Source organism: Pristis pectinata, chromosome 1 (assembly GCF_009764475.1).
Source record: "Pristis pectinata isolate sPriPec2 chromosome 1, sPriPec2.1.pri, whole genome shotgun sequence".
Classification (NCBI taxonomy): domain Eukaryota; kingdom Metazoa; phylum Chordata; class Chondrichthyes; order Rhinopristiformes; family Pristidae; genus Pristis; species Pristis pectinata.
The window spans coordinates 4,202,124-4,218,907 of record NC_067405.1 but is presented as its reverse complement, the minus strand read 5'-3'; the positions used below and the strand labels follow the sequence as shown (position 1 = coordinate 4,218,907).

The following is a 16,784-nucleotide window of genomic DNA, read 5'->3' as shown; positions in this document are numbered from 1 at the left end:
ACAGCTCTACCTTCATCAATCACACTCGTCACTTCCTCGAAAAACTCAATCAAGTTAGTAAGGCACAGCTGTCCTGCACAAAGCCACAAAGTCCCTAATTATGCCATGGTTTTCCAAATGCTCACAAATCCTATCCCTAAGGATCCTCTCCAATAACTTCCCTTCCAATGATGAGAGACTCACTGATCTATAGTTACCAGGATTATCCCTGTTTCCCTTCTTGAATAATGGGACAACATTAGCTACTCGCCAGTCCTCCAGGACCTCACCTGTGGCTAGAGAGGACATGAAGATATTGGTCAAGGTCCCAGCAATCTCATCTCTTGCCTCTCTCAATAACCTGGGGTATATCCCATCCGGCCCCAGGGTCATCCACCTTAGAGACCCAAAACTACCTCCTCCTTTATCTCGAAATTCCCAAGCCTATTAGCATGCTCCACACTGATCTCCCTATCCTCCACGTTCTTCTCCTTGGTAAATACTCATGCAAAGCACTCATTAAGGACCTCTCCCACCTCCTCCGCTTCCAAGCACATGTTCCCTCCTTTATCCTTGAGTGGTCCTACCCTCTCCCAAGTTATCCTCTTGATGTATGTATAGAATACCTTGGGATTCTCTTTAATCCTACTTTCCAAAGACTTTTCCTGGCCCCTCCTGGCTTTCCTAATTCCCTTATGAGTTCCTTTCTGGCTTCTTTATAATCCTAAAGTGCTCGGTTTGATCATAGCTTCCTAAGCTTTACATACATTTCCTTTTCCTTCTTGACTTAAGTTCACCACTTCTCTTGACATCCAAGGTTCCCTGACCCTGCCATCCTAGTCCTTCCTCCTCACTGGAACATACCTGTCCTGTACTCTGTGCAGTTGGCCTCTCAACACTCTCCACATGTCAGATGTGGACTTGCCCAAAAACAGCTGTTCCTAATTAATTCTCCCTAGTTCCCGCCTAATGCTCCCGGAATTTGCCCTGTTCCAATTTAATACTCTCCCACAAGATCCATACCTATCCTTATCTACAGCTATCTTAAAACTTAAGGAGTTGTGGTCACAGTTCCCTAACTGGTCTCCCACTGAAAGATCGGTCACCTGGCCAGGCTCGTTACCAACACTAGGTCCAGTACGGCCCCTCCTCTCGTTGGACTATCGACATATTGATTTAAAAAATCCTCCCAGATGCACCTAACAAATCCTGCCCTGTCTAAACCTCTTACACTAAGGAAGTCCCTGTTTATATTAGGGAAGTCGAAATCCCTAATATAAACTGGTACAACAACCCTATTAGTTTTACACCTTTCCCTAATCTGCCTGTATATCTGCTCCTCAATGTCCCAGTGGCTATTGGGGGGTCTGTAGTATAATGCCATCAGAGTGATTGCACCTTTCTTTTTTTTGAGTTGTACCCATATACCCATTATGTCCCCTCTGAGTGCAGCTGTGATATTGTCCCTGATTAGTAATGCAACTCCCCCCACCTTCACTTTTAACTCCCTCTCTATCCTTTCTAAAACATCAAAACTCTGGAGCATTAATCACTCATTCCTGTCCCAATGCTCATTAAACAATAAACTGGGATTTGCAGTAAATTCAGGAATAGTCTGGATATAACACACTGATCTGGAAATTCCAATAAATTCAGGACTGATCTGGGAATGAATGATTCTGTCCTGGAACATTAAGTAAAAAGGGATATTGGTATTGGTATTGGTTTATTATTGTCACTTGTACTGAGGTATAGTGAAAAACTTGTCTTGCACACCGAGTGTACAGGTCAATTACACAGTACAGAGTGCATTGAGGTAGTACAGGTAAAAACAATAACAGTACAGAGTAAAGTGTCACAGCTACAGAGAAAGTGCAGTGCAATAAGGTGCAAGGTCACAACAAGGTAGATTGTGAGGTCAGAGTCCATCTCATTGTATAAGGGAACCGTTCAATAGTCTTATCACAGTGGGGTAGAAGCTGTCTTTAAGTCTGGTGGTACGTGCCCTCAGGCTCCTGTATCTTCTACCCGATGGAAGAGGAGAGAGAATGACCCAGGTGGGTGGGGTCTTTGATTATGTCTGGGAATAAACCACCCTGATCTGTGAATTACAGTAAATTCAGGAATAGTTTGAGAAAAAGATTCTATGATGGGAATAGTAATTTCCGAAGTTAAGCATTTGTCCTTGGAATAACCAGAATAATCAGTCTATCCTGGGAAATATTGCAAATCGGGAACTGCATGGGAACACCTTACTCCATCATGGGAAATATTGAAAAAGCAGGAGGGAAGTTGACCTGTGCAGTCTTTGGAACTTCTGCAAATATGGAAAGTGAGGGAATTGTCTGCTCTCTCCTGAAATGATCCGCGCTTCCCTGGGAATGACTGGAAAGGGAGGCATATTTGGCAATTATTTATTTTATATTCATTTTGGGGATCTGGGTGTGTGCGGCAAGACCAACATTTCCCATCCCTAGATGTTCTTGAGAAGATGATGTTGAGCTGCCTTCTGGAACTGTTGTTGTCCTTGGTGTTGGTAACTGGTTTATTTTCGTGACATGTACCGAGATACAGTGAAAAGCTTTTGTTTGCCGGCCGTCTACACAGATCATGCCATGTACAAGTACATCAAGGTACGAAAAAGGAAAACAGAGTGAAGAATATAGTGTTGCAGTTACAGAGAAAGTGCAGCGCAGGCAGACATAAAGCACAAGGGCCATGACGAGGTCAATTGCGAGATCAAGATTTCATCTTTTAGCGTATGAAAGGTCCGTTCAAGAGTCTGGTACCAGTGGGATAGAAGCTGTCCTTGAGCCTGGTGGTACATGCTCTCAAGCTATTGTATCTTCTGACCAATGGGAGAGGGGAGAAGAGAGAATGACCAGGGTGGGAAGCATCCTTGATTATACTGGCTGCTTTCCCGAAGCAGCGGGAAGTGTGGACAGAGTCAACGGAGGGGAGGCTGGTTTGCGTGTTGGACTGGGCTGTGTTCACAACCCTCTGCAGTTTCTTGCGGTCACGGGCAGAGCAGTTGCCGTACCAAGCCATGATACGTCGGATAGGATGCTTCCTATGGTGCATCGGTAAAAGTTGGTGAGAGTCATCGGGGACGTGCCAAATTTCCTTAGCCTTCTGGTGTGCTTTCTTGGCCACAGTGGTCACGTGGTTGGCCCTTCTCCATCAAGAGAGAAGTTCTGGTGAAATTGCTCCCACGGTGCTGTTGGGGAGGGAGTGCCAGGATTTGTACCCAGCAACAATTAAGAAATGGTGATGCACTTCCAAGTCAGGATGATGCGTGTGACTTAGAGGGGAAGCTGCAGGTGGTGGTGTTCTCCTGCACCTACTGCCCTTGTCCTTCTTGGTGTTAGAGGTTTGGGATGTTGTTGGTGGAGTAACCTCAGCAAGTAAATGGATTTTGTAGATGGTGCACACTGCAGACAGCACGTGCCAGTGGTGGAGTGAAGGAATGTTTAGGGTGGTTCATGGGGTGTCGATCAAATGGGCTCCTTTATCCTGGATAGTGTGGAGCTTCTAATGATTAGGTGAAGAGTATATCATCACACTCTTGACATGTAGACACAAGAGACTGCAGATGCTGGGAATCTGGAGCAACGCACAAAGGAGCTGGAGAAACTTGGCGGGTCAGAGCCGCCGAGTTTCTCCAGCTCCTTGGTGTGTTGGTACACTCTTGACATGTGCCTTGTAAATGGTGGAAAGGCATTGGGGTAGATAGTTATTTCTCAGTTGTTGGAGATTGTGATTGCCTGGCGCTTTTGTAGCATGAACGTTACTTGTCACTTATCAGCTCATGCCTCAGTGTTGTCTTGGTCTTGCTGCGTGCAAGTATGAGCTGCTTCATTTGCTGAGGAGTTGTGAATGGAATTGAACATTGTGCAACCGTTAGCAAATGTGCCCACCTCTGACCTTATGATGGAAGGAACATCAATGATGATGTAGTTGAAGATGGTTGGACCAAGGACTTTTACCTGAGGAACTCCCGCAGTGATGTCTTGGGGCTGGGATGATTGACCTCCAATAACCACAACCATCTTCCTTTCTGCAAGGCATGACTCCAGTCATTGGAGGGTATTGGTATTGGTATTGGTTTATTATTGTCACTTGTACCGAGGTACAGTGAAAAGCACTTTTCCCTTTGATGCCTGTTGACCAGATATATCAAGGCTCCTTAATGCCACACTCAGTAAAAGCTGCCACAATGTCCAGGGCAATCACTCTCACTTCACTATGGAGCTCAGCTAATTGGTCCATGTTTGAACTGAGTGGTTCAAGTAAAGCCCAAACTGGACATTGGTGAGTAGGTTATTGGCGAAGAAATGCTGCTTGATAGATTTGTGAGAATGAGGTCAAGTAAGTGCATCTTTTATCTTGGCTCACTCTCTACCTGCTGTAGACCTGGTTCTGGAAGCTAAATCCTTCAAGACCACCAGCTTGTTCTTTGATCGAGCCATTGTTGGTGAAAATCGCGCACCCCCCTCGCCCATCCGAGTAGATTCTGTCCCCCTTTGCTTTTAGTCCTCCTGCCAAGTGCTGTTCAACATGGAGGAGTCTTGGTTCATCCATTGAGGGAGGATGGAAGGAAAGGTTTCCTTGCTCTGAGGGTTGCGGGTGTTTGGGATTCTCTATCCAAAAGGGCTGTGTGATGTTTAGGATGAGCATATTCAAGACCAAGAGCAGCAGATGTTTGTCAATCAGTGAATTAGAGAATCAGGTGCGAAAATGAAGCTGAGGCAGAGGATTTTCTTGAATGATGTGGGCGGCCCGATGGGCTGAATGGCCTCCCGGCGGGAGCGGAGCAGCGCTGAGCGACGAGTCCTCCCGGCCACAGGCGGCGCTGCGGCGCCGGCTCCACCCGAGCGGGGCTGCAGCCACTCTTGTCGGGTTTTGGGAACAGAACTGCGAAGACGGTTGGTGAAGTGAGTTGTGAGGGACGTGCTGCGGGTCGGGTCCGGGTCCGGGTCCGGGTCCGGGTCGGGTCCGGGCAGCGCCGCCGCTCCGGCCGGTTTATATTTTGATGTTTAACGGAATGGAATAGTGTCTTTGGTGATGACGTCATGGGGTCGTGACCTCAGCTTGTTTAGGGAAGTGACGCCGGGGAATGGAAGCGGCGGCGGCGAGGGGCAGGTAACCCGGGGCAACGGGGGGGGGGGGTGAGGCAGGTAACCCGGGGCAACGGGGGGGGGGGGGGGTGAGGCAGGTAACCCGGGGCAACGGGGGGAGGGGGGGTGAGGCAGGTAACCCGGGGCAACGGGGGGGGGGGGGGTGAGGCAGGTAACCCGGGGCAACGGGGGGAGGGGGGGTGAGGCAGGTAACCCGGGGCAACGGGGGGAGGGTGAGGCAGGTAACCCGGGGCAACGGGGGGGCAGGGCGGGGTGGGGGCAGTCAGGTAATCTGGGGGTGGGGGTGCAGGTAACCTGGGGTAATGTGGGGGTCTAACCCGGGTCAACGGGGGGGGCGGGGGTCCTGGGGCAACGGGGGGTGCAGGGGACATGGGGCAACGGTGGGGGGGGCGGGGGACATGGGGCAACGGTGGGGGGGGGCGCGGGACATGGGGCAACGGTGGGGGGGGCGGGGGACTTGGGGCAACGGGGGGTGCGGGGGACATGGGGTAACGGTGGGGGGGGGGGGGGGGGGGCGGGGGACATGGGGCAACGGTGGGGGGGGGCGGGGGACATTGGGGCAACGGTGGGGGGGGGGCGGGGGACTTGGGGCAACGGGGGGTGCAGGGGACATGGGGTAACGGCGGGGGGGCGGGGGACCTGGGGCAACGTGGTGTGGGGGTCAGGGGCAGGTATCCCAGGGCAACGGGGGGGGGGGGGTTTGAGGCAGGTAACCCGGGGCAACGGGGGGGCGGGGTGGGGTGGGGGCAGTCAGGTAATCTGGGGGTGGGGTGCAGGTAACCTGGGTAATGTGGGGGTCTAACCCGGGTCAACGGGGGGGGGGCGGGGGTCCTGGGGCAACGGTGGGGGGGGGTGCAGGGGACATGGGGCAACGGTGGGGGGGCGGGGGGACATGGGGGCAACGGTGGGGGGGGGGGGGCGGGGGACATGGGGCAACGGTGGGGGGCGGGGGACTTGGGGCAACGGTGGGGGGGGGCGGGGGACTTGGGGCAACGGTGGGGGGGGGTGGGGGACATGGGGCAACGGTGGGGGGGCGGGGGACTTGGGGCAACGGGGGGTGCAGGGGACATGGGGTAACGGCAGGGGGGGGCGGGGGACCCGGGGCAACGTGGTGTGGGGGTCAGGGGCAGGTAACCCGTGGCAACGGGGAGTGGGGGCAGGAGCAGGTATCCCTGGGCAACGGGGTGGGGGGCAGTCAGGTAATCTGGGGGTGGGGGGGGCAGGTAACCTTGGGTAATGTGGGGGGGTCTAACCCGGGTCAACAGGGGGAGGGGTGTGACCTGGGACAATGGGGAGTGGGGACCTGGGGCAACAGGGCAGGTAACATGGGAGGAGGGTAATGTGGGGCAGCAGCGGGAGAGGCAGGGAACCTCAGACCTATGAGAAGGAGGTGGAGGAGCAGGGGAGTGAGAGAGACGTTGAGAAGGATGAATGGAAGGGATCGCTGGTAATTGGAGGCAGGGAGGGATTGGGGGAGAGGATCGACATCATGTTTGTTTATGCTGATAAATTCTACGTTTAATCCTGTGGCCGTGTGGTCATCCGATCCTCAGGGTCTGTGATACTGTGTCATTAATCAAAGTGCATACGTCTGCTGGTCTTACACCTGAGAGCAAGTCGATCAGTTGTGCAAGCAGTTCGATTGAGATTTGATTAATTTCCAAAGGGGAAATGGAAAAATCCTTGGAAAAGAAGCAGAGCAGCAGGGTTAATTGGTCATCCCTTTGAATGCTCACTGCCTCGGCTGTGACCTTCTGTGACCTTCATTGACTGAGGACTCAGTCTATGTCTAAGATGCTGTTCTTCAATTTACACCTGCTGGAAAATGTTTCAAAAGTATTGTAAATTGAAAAGACTGGGTGAAATGGATTGTGGATATTTTGGTACTGTACATTCTTCTGTTCTGTGCCAAGAATGACACATCATTCATTATAGTTTGCTAATATGAAGGTGTATACCCTGAAAGAGTCAATGGTGTCATAGTGAAAGCAGAAGAATTACTGTGTTTGATATTTGCTTCTGTGTTGTGATGTTCGTGTGAAGGACAGAGAGAAGTGCCAAGGTGAGATTGGTTTATTATTGTCACGTTTACCGAGATGGTGAAAAGCTTTTGTTTGCATGTCATTCATACAGATTATTCTGTACATAATTATATCGAGGTAGTACAAAAGGGGGGGAAAAACAATGTAGAATATAGTGTTACAGTTACAGAAAAAGTGCAGTGCAGGTTGACAAAATGCAAAAGCCACAATGAGGTAGATTGAGAGATCAAGAGTTCATCGTTAGTCTACAAAAGGTTGGGTTTGTGATCAATGGAAACGTGCTCTCACATCTTAATTTGCAGCAACAGTCATTAGCTTATTGTTTCCAGCATTTGCTGAACCCACTGTGGCTTCAGGGCCCAACAATACTTTTGTTTTATAGCACCAATTCTTAACCTTTTTAAATCTCTCCTTGGCTGCCATGCCTCATCTGCAATGATGTTGTGAACAAGTTCAGCTGCTAATTAGAGCATGCCATAATATGGGCAGGTCAGGCATTGTCTGTAGAGGGGTTGACATGCTAGGTTGATAACCCTTCATCAGGACCAGCATCTGTCGTATTTTGCTTTTGGATAACTGTACCATGCAGGTGCTTGTTTCCCTCATGGGACATTGAATCATTTTGGGAATTAATCCTGTGAATCTTTCCCAGAGCAGCTCCAACACAGATCAACGCTGTGATTTTCTTCCAGCTTTAACTCTCAGACTCCACAGATTTGTCAAATCCCTCTAGTTACTTTATAATATTAAAGTGTCCTATTAACTTGTACCTAATGGATTCCAATACTTTGGTTAACCTGACATCGGTTGTTAGCAATCTGTAATTTTGTTCTGATGCAGGGTTTTGACCCAAAACTTTGACAGTCCCCTCCCTCCCACAGATGCTGCTCGACCCTCTGGGTTCCTCCCGCAGATTGCTGTTGCTATAGTTCTGTTCTCCCTCTGCTTTCTTGAATAGTGATGTTATGGAACACAGATCAGTACAGCACAGGAACAGGCCCTTCGGCCCACCATGTTGGTGCTGACCATGATGCCAATCTAACTAATCCCACCTGCCTGCATGTGTCCATATCCCTCCATTCCCTGCCTGTTCATATGTCTGCCTAAATGTCTCTTAAACATTACTATTGTATCTGCTTCTACCACCTCCCCCGACAGCTAGCACTCTCTGTATTAAAAAAACTTGCCTTGCAAACCTCCTTTAAACCTCTTCCACACCACCCCCCCCCCCCCCCCCCCCCCCCACTCAGCTTTGCTCTCTAGTATTTGACATTTCCACCCTGGGAGAAGGACTCTGACTGTCTACCCTGTCTGTGCCTCTCGTGTTAAATACTTGTATCAGGTCTCCTCTCAGCCTCTGACACTCCAGGAAATAAAACAATACAATCTCTCCTTATAGCTCGTACTCTGTAATCCAGGCAACATCGTGGTGAACCACTTCTGCACCGTCTCCACAGCCTCCAAATCCCTACTTTAGCGTGGCGACCCGAACTGCATGCAGTATTCCAAACGTGGCCAAACTAAAGTTTTAGACATGATGTATTGTCTCTATCCAATTTGCTGGGGCCATTTCTGTATCTGGGGATCTTTGTAAGTCGGTCATAATGCATTCCCTGGCCCTGAAGCCATCCCTTTAACACCTCTGGGGTCCATGTCATCGGGTCAGTGTTTAATCCCATTTGATTAATTATCCTGAATTTCTTACTGTCATTAAACCCTTGGTTCCCCACTATACCTTCAAATCCATAAGCAAGGGTTCTCTGCCAACCTACCCTTCTGCCCCACACTGCCTTCCCGTCATAGAACCATAGAACACTACAGCACAGAAAACAGGCCATTTGGCCCTTCTAGTCTGTGCTGAAACTTTATTCTGCTCGTCCCATTGACCTGCACCAAGTCCATAACCCTCCAGACCTCTCCCATCCATGTATCTATCCAATTTATTCTTAAAACTTAAGAGTGAGCCTGCATTTACTACATCAGATGGCAGCTCGTTCCACACTCCCACCACTCTCTGAAGAAGTTCCCCTAAACCTTTCCCCTTTCACTCTAAAGCCATGTCCTCTTGTACGTCATGGTGAGACTCTGGAAAACACTTCCCATCTCTTGGTGAAGGCAGGTATCGCTGATGAAAGTCACCCTTGCCTTCAGTGCATAGTCTTTGGTCGATTAAGGTAAAGGCTTCACACCTGGCAGCTGCTGGGCAGTAATGATCCCTCTGTTTGCTTCTGGGGATGTGTGGGGAAAACTGGGCTTAGTGTGGATGGGTGCTTGATGAGCTAGCATGGATGTAGTGGCCTAAAGGGCCTGTTCCCATGAATTACCTACAACATACACTTGGTACACTTTGGAAGGACAAACTCCAAGGCAGAGTACAAAGTTAATGGCAGGATTCTGGGTAGTGTGGAGGAACAGAGGGATCTAGGGGTCCATATCCACAGATCCCTGAAAGTTGCCTCACAGATGGATAGGGTAGTTGAGAAAGCTTATGGGATGTTAGCTTTCATAAGTTGTGGGATCAAGTTTAAGAGCTGCGAGGTAATGATGCAGCTCTATGAAACTCTGGTTAGACCACACTTAGAGTACTGTGTCCAGTTCTGGTCACCTCATTATAGGAAGAATGTGGAAGCATTGGAAAGGGTGCAGAGGAGATTTACCAGGATGGTCTATTTTAAATTCCTCCATATGCTTATCTAGCAAGAGATTGTGGGAGGAAGGGGTTAGATAGTCTTAAGCAAGATTTAAAGGTCGGCACAACATTGTGGGCCAAAGGGCCTGTATTGTGCTGTACTGTTCTATGATTCCATGAACATGTCTCAAAGCACTAGAAAAATACCACCAACACAGTCTGCTGGAGGAACTCAGCGGGTCAAGCAGTATCTGTGGGAGGAGAAGAACTGTCCACGTTTTGGGTCAAAACCCTGCATCAGGACATCAGTGTTTAATCCTGATGCAGGGTTTTGACCCGAAACTTTGACAATTCCTTTCCTCCCACAGATGCTGCTCGACCTGCTGAGTTCCTCCAGCAGATTGTAGATGCTGCTATGTGGAGCAACAAACAATCTCCTATGTCAACCACCAATAGTGTCTCCACAAATTCCTGCAAATTCACTGGCAGGACAAGAGATCCAACGTCAGTATCCTCTCCCAAGCCAATATCCCCAATTTTATGCTCAGTTGCAAACCATGTTGTATGCACTAACATTAGTCTCCCATACATTTAAGGTGAGAGGGGGTAGGTTCAGAACAGGCGTGAGGGGTACATTTTTTACTGAGAGAGTGGTGGATGCCTGGAATGTGTTGCCTGATAGGGTGGTGGAGGCAAATTCATTTGGGGCTTTTAGGAGGGGCTTGGATGGGCACATGAATGAGAGAAAAAGAGGGATATGGGCATTCTGTAGGTAGGAGGGATTAGCTATGTTGGCACAACATTGTGGGCCGAAGGGCCTGTTGTAACGCTGTACTGTTCTATGCGGTATGTTTAAAACATTCCGAGCTCCGTCTTGGGAAGAGGTTACCAGGCGGACGGAGGATGTTCACAAAGCCTCCTCGAGGAATTGCAACTTTGGGAATCTCTGCTCAAAGTGGATGAGCAGTATTCAGGACAGTATTGAGAATCTCAAGGCCCTGAATCAGGTCCTGTGTAAGTGGCAGAGGGAGTGGGCCACTTCAGAGGCTACCTGTCGGCCCCTGTCTGTGGAAGAGTCTGTGGTTCGCACATTTGCCTCATCAGTCACCTTAGAATTCACAATGCTGGAGTGGAAGTGAGGCGTCCTCGAACCTGAGCATTGCTTGAGAAGGTGATGATGGTTTTGGCTTCTACAGTGGAGACATACAAATTCTTGTTTAGTACTCAGTCATTTATAATTTCTCCAGCCACCACTAATGGGTAGTCCTTCAGAGTTGAGGGTGAATAGTTTCCATGTTGAGGTGGCTGATGATTCCTGTGTGCGATCAGTGCCCCTGACACGTGGAGCAGGAGATGCTTGACTATGTAAGTTCATTGCTGAGATGTTATGTGCCATTGCCACTGTTTTGGTTTGATACCCATATCTCCAACTGTAGATACTCAAGTTGCTCAGTACCTTATCAGAATAAAATTTATTATCACTGACTTAGCTGATGTGGAATTTGTTGTTTTGCGGCAGTAGTACAGTGCAAAGACAAAAAAGTTACTATAAAATGCAAAAATAAATAAATAGTGCAAAAAAAAAGGAATAACAAGGTAGTGTTCATAGGTTCATGGACCATAGGTTCAGAAATCTGATGGCGGAGGGGAAGAAGCTGTTTCTGAATCGTGGAGTGTGGGTCTTCAGGCTCCTGTACCTCCTCCCCGATGGTAGTAACGAGAAGAGGGCATGTCCCGGATGGTGAGGGTCCTTGGTGATGGATGCTGCCCTCTTGAGGGTCCACTTCTTGAAGATGTCCTCTGGTGGGGAGGGTTGTGCCCGTGATGGAGCTGGCTGAGTCTACAACCCTCTGCAGTCTCTTGCAATCCTGTGTATTGGAGCCTCCATACCAGGCTGTGATGCAACCAGTCAGAATGCTCCCCACTGTACATCTATAGAAATTTGTAAGAGTCTTTGGTGACGTACCAAATCTCCTCAAACTCCTAACAAAGCAGAGCCGCTGGCGTGCCTTCTTCATGATTGCATCAATGTGTTGGGCCCAAGATAGATCCTCTGAGATGTTGACGCCCAGGAACTTTTTGGATCCATTTGGGCATACACCTTTCAGAGGTTCCCATGAGTCCGTGAATATGTTACATATTTTTCAAGGAGACTTTGAGAACATTCTTGAGATATCTCATGCCTCGCAGAAAGTCTCTTGACATGACAGAGTGCTGGTTTCAGGAGTTTGTTGGCAAGTTTGTGAACCATGTGGCTGTCTCATTGTAGCTGGCTGAATGTTGTTAAAGCTTCATTGCAGGAGAGGTTGGTCTGGGAGGGCACACTGACATTGGCTAGCCTGTCCTGCTGATGGATCTGGAGTATTTTGCAGGGACAGTGTACTGCTTCTCCATTTGTTTCAGGTACCCATGTAGGTTGTCCATCTCATGCGCACAGACTGGCAAGGGATCATTTCTGCTTATTGGACGGTGAGCTTGGCTCTGGAATGAAGGCTTTTGAACGCAGTCTTCTCCTGTTGGCTGAAGGCAATGGAGGGGATGATCACTATCACCGTTGATGAGTGCTTTAGTTGAGCAGTCGCTCTGGACTGGAAAGTAACCAACAGTTTCCCAAGTTTTGTTGTGAATCTTGACTTTCATTGGTAGCCGTTGAGCAGAGGAGGACCCTTGTTTAGTTCAAGGACCATCCTGCAGTGAAGGAACCAGTGGTGGTTTGAAGCTCTGTCTTTGAGTGGGTATGTATGAACTTCTCTGATATTAATCCCATCACTCTTTCTTGAAGACGGTCACGATTGTTATCCTGAGTTTATGGGACATTTACATAGTTGCAGAAACCCTCCTATTTTATTTACAGCATGGTAACAGGCCCTTCTGGCCCAACGAGTCTGATAACAGTGAGGTAGAAGCTGTCATTGAGTCTGGTGGTTCGTGCTATCAGGCTTTTGTATCTTCTGCTCGACGGGAGAGGGGGACAAGAGCGAGACGGGTGGGAGGGGTCCTTGATTATGTTGACTGCTTTCCCAGGGCAGCAGTAAGTGTAGATGGAGTCAGGGGAGGGGAGACTGGTTTGTTTGATGAACTGGGCTGCGTTCACAACACACTGCAGTTTCTTGAGGTCTTGGGCAGAGCAGGTGCCATAACCAAGTGTGTATTGATTAGTGTAAGACTAGTTTCAGTACATCTATCTTGTTTCCATGTGATGGTCGTCTGTTTGGCCCAGATGCAAGCATCTTTGGGACTGTACCGCCATAAAACTCTTCCAGAGGAGGGGGGTGACCGTAGCGAAAAGAGATGGGTGCTCTGTAAGCTGTTCCTTTCTAAAGTTCCGAAAAGCATGGATTTACATGGCACTTTTGAAAGTCTCTGAATGAGCACAGCTTGTTGTGAAGCTGACTGACCTGTAATGGGAAAGTCCCGAAGCCCAGCTGGAAAGTGTGTGTCATGTTGGGTGCAGATTCAGAGGAAGTAACGGCCCAAAGTGGGAGATGAAGAGCTATTAATGGGGCAGTCTCCAGAGTATAACACACTAATGGCAGGTGTGTGCGGAACTGATATTTCTTGGTTGTTTTAGATTACTTGTACTGCCTTTGTAACTTGATATATGTTATTTGGACAATACTTACCCTGTCTCCCCTCTCAGCTACTGACAGTTCAATGGGTTTGGTCCATTCTCCCTCTTGTTCCTTGGTTGTGGGTTTCCTTCAGGAGAGATCTTTTCTACAACTACATCAATTTGCATTTGTATAGTGCCTTTTAATGTGGTTAAAACATTCCAAGATGCTTTGTAGGTGAGATCATAAGACAAAGCTTTTGAGATACTTGGCAGTTGACCAAATGTTTAGGAGCATTGGGAAGAAGCAGTGCTAATGACCTGCAGTGGGTAAGGGGGAGGGAGCTCCAGAGTAGCTGAAGGCATGGCATCATGATTTTTGTTTAAAAGTTCCTCTGTATTGCACAGACTGCAGAGATCTTGGGCTGAAGTCTAGAGAGCATATTGGTAGTCCTCCAGTCTAAATATAGTGACTCCAGTGAAGCAGACTCTGCAATGCTGAGTGTGTAGAAGCCTGGCTCTTGGCCTCAACCTGGTCTACAGGTGCCTTGAGGGCCAGTGGGGAACCTTACTTTTTAGAACCATAGAACACTACAGCACAGAAAACCGGCCATTTGGCCCTTCTAATCTGTGCCAAAACTTAATTCCGCTAGTCCCATTGACCTGCACCCATAACCCTCCAGACCTCTCCCGTCCATGTATCTATCCAATTTATTCTTAAGAGTGAGCCCGCATTTACCACGACAGATGGCAGGTCATTCCACACTCCCACCACTCTGAGTGAAGAAGTTCCCCCTAACATTCCCCCAAAACTTTCCCCTTTCACCCTAAAGCCATGTCCTCTCGTACTTATCTCTCCTAATCTAGGTGGAAAGAGCCTACTCGCATTTACTGTCTATGCCCCTCATAATTCTGTAAACCTCTATCAATCTCCCCTCATTCTTCTACGCTCCAAAGAATAAGTCCTAACCTGTTCAATCTTTCCCCGTAACTCAACTCTGAAGACCCGGCAACATTCTACGTAAATCTCCTCTGCACTCTTTCAATCTACTGATATCCTTCCTATAGTTAGATGACCAGAACTGCACACAATACTCCAAATTTGGCCTCACCAATGTCTTATACAACCTCACCATAACATCCCAACTCCTATACTCAATACTTGATTTTCAGAAGATCAGAATCAGATTTATTATCATTGACTTATATGACGTGAAGTTTGTTGTTTTGTGGTTGCAGTACAGTGCAAAGACATAAATTTACTGTAAATTACAAAAAATAGTGCATTAAAAATGGAATATGAGGTCATGTTCATGGACTGTTCAGAAATCTGATGGCGGAGGGGAAGAAGCTGTTCCTTATACGTTGAGTGTGGGTCTTCAAGTTCCTGAACCACCTCCCTGATGTTAGTAACGAGAAGAGGGCATGTCCCAGATGGTGAGGGTCCTTAGTGATGGATGCTGCTGGCTTGAGGCACCACCTCTTGAAGATGTCCTCAGTGGTGGGGAGGGTTGTGACCATGACGGAGCTGGCTATAAGACTCTGTAGCCTCTTGCAATCTTGTGCATTGGACCTCCATACCAGGCTTTGATGCAACCAATCAGAATGTTCTCCACCCATTGTACATCTATAGGAATTTGTAGGAGTCTTTGGTGACGTACCGAATTTGTCAGTCACACACTTGAAAGAGTTGCTCACACGAGTGAGATATTTCTTGAGCTGTGGAAATGTAAGAAAAGCAGCACATGATTTGTGCACAGTGAGATCCCACAATCAGCTCCATTGATGTTTGCTGAGAGCCAAATATGGTCGCCCAAATACACTGGAAAGAACCGTGCAACTTTGCTTCAAAAGAGTGTTGCAGGATCTTTTAGTGCTCACCCATGAGTCTTGGGTTGATGTCTCATCCAAGAGAGTCCTCTTGCATTGCAGCACTCTACTGGAAATGTTGTGTTTGGGTTTCTGCAGGCGCACTCTGAATTTGCAAACATCTGACTTGGAGGTTGGTGCGCATTGAGCAATGGAAATGTGACCAGTTGAATAGTGGGAACAGGCTCGAAGGCTGAAAGACTTCTTGCTTTTCTTATCTGAGTACAGATCAGGAAGAAGTTCCTTCTGGTTATGCACCACAATCAATAATTTTCTAGATTAGTCATACTGCACAGAAGCCCACTGAGTCCACGTTGACCATTAAAGCACCCATTTACACTAATTCACTGATACATTTATTCCCACATTTGCATCAACTCCCTCCAGATTCTATTCCTCACCTACACGCTAGGGGCAATTTGCTATGTCTTTTGGGATGTGGGAGGAAACCTGAGCACCTGGAGGAAGCCCACTCCACACTCCACGTGCAAACTCCACACAACATCAGAGGTCGGGATTGAACCCAGGTCGCTGGAGTGCTGAGGCGGCAGCTCTACTGAGGTGCCATGGTGGAAGAGGTTTAACTTGTAAGTAATTGGTGTCATATGGATCAATCCAGACCTCTGTTAAGGAATATTGCAGCTTGTGAATGGTTAACGAGACCTTGTGTGGCCTGGGTTTAAAAATTAAAGATTAACATTGGGGTGTTTGTTGTTACGTGACAGGAGTGTGACTTTTTTAAGCAACCCCTCCCGAGCTAAAGTAGAATAGATTAAAGTTCCGGGCACTTGTTCTGTGTTGAAGTGTGGATTCCAGCTCTCCTGGAGATAGCATGGCTGTAAATGGTGGGAGCCTGTCTTTCCTTTGATCTGAGTTGTGGGACTGTCCATTCGAGGCTATTCAGTCCTATTGTAATGAGAATTTTGGACTTGCAACCAGCCAAAGCTGTTCTGTAATGTTACTGAGATTTGATATCACTCCTGCTCTATTAATTCCCCGACGGGCATCTGCTTCTATGTTTGTGGATAGGCTTTTGCCTAGTGACTGTAGACTGCTGAAAATTAGATTCTGAGGGCATTGTCCAGGCTGTTTAGAAATTTAGGGGATATGGGCCAAGCACAGGCAAATGGAACTAGCTCAGGTAGGCACCTTGCTCAGCATGGACAAGCTGGGCGGAAGGGCCTGTTCCATGTTATGTAACTCTATGATTCTAGGAGTCCAATTAGTTCTGCTCCCTTTGCTATTTCCTAGTGCCCTGTTAACTTTTATATTTTAGTATTTATCTCATTCCTTACTAAAAGTTACTCGAGCTCCTCTTTTCTGGATTATTTTCATGCTGTGTAATGCTGACCTTACTTCCTGTGGTTAGCTTTGTGTGAAAGCAACTGTTCCAAAACTGCCGTTGTCTCTTCCTCCAGAGTTTCTGTTGGAGAGCTGTGGTCGTCGGGCAGGGGATTGCTCAATCTGCAGTTGCCAAGAAGTGCCATCGGGCATTAGGTTGCTTGATGATATCTGCTGTGTTGGATATCACAACTGATTCTGCCTCTATGCTGATTCAATGTCAACGTGTATTAACA

At 48.2% G+C, this 16,784-nt stretch overlaps 2 protein-coding genes across 3 annotated transcripts in view; one reads left to right on the top strand and one right to left on the bottom strand.

The window, feature by feature from the left end:
* The window catches only part of slc4a3 (solute carrier family 4 member 3), a 150,210-nt gene that overhangs the window by 132,834 nt on the left and 592 nt on the right, over positions 1–16,784 (bottom strand). The window lies entirely within an intron of this gene.
* Positions 5,062–16,784, top strand: part of stk11ip (serine/threonine kinase 11 interacting protein) — a 154,944-nt gene continuing 143,221 nt past the window's right edge. The window contains exon 1 of one of the 2 annotated variants that reach the window (XM_052014107.1): positions 5,062–5,121. The gene's annotated coding sequence lies outside the window, so the exon portion shown is untranslated. Of the gene's footprint in view, positions 5,122–12,504; positions 12,524–16,784 lie in introns of those variants that run through there. The other variant, XM_052014144.1, reaches the window with a different exon arrangement.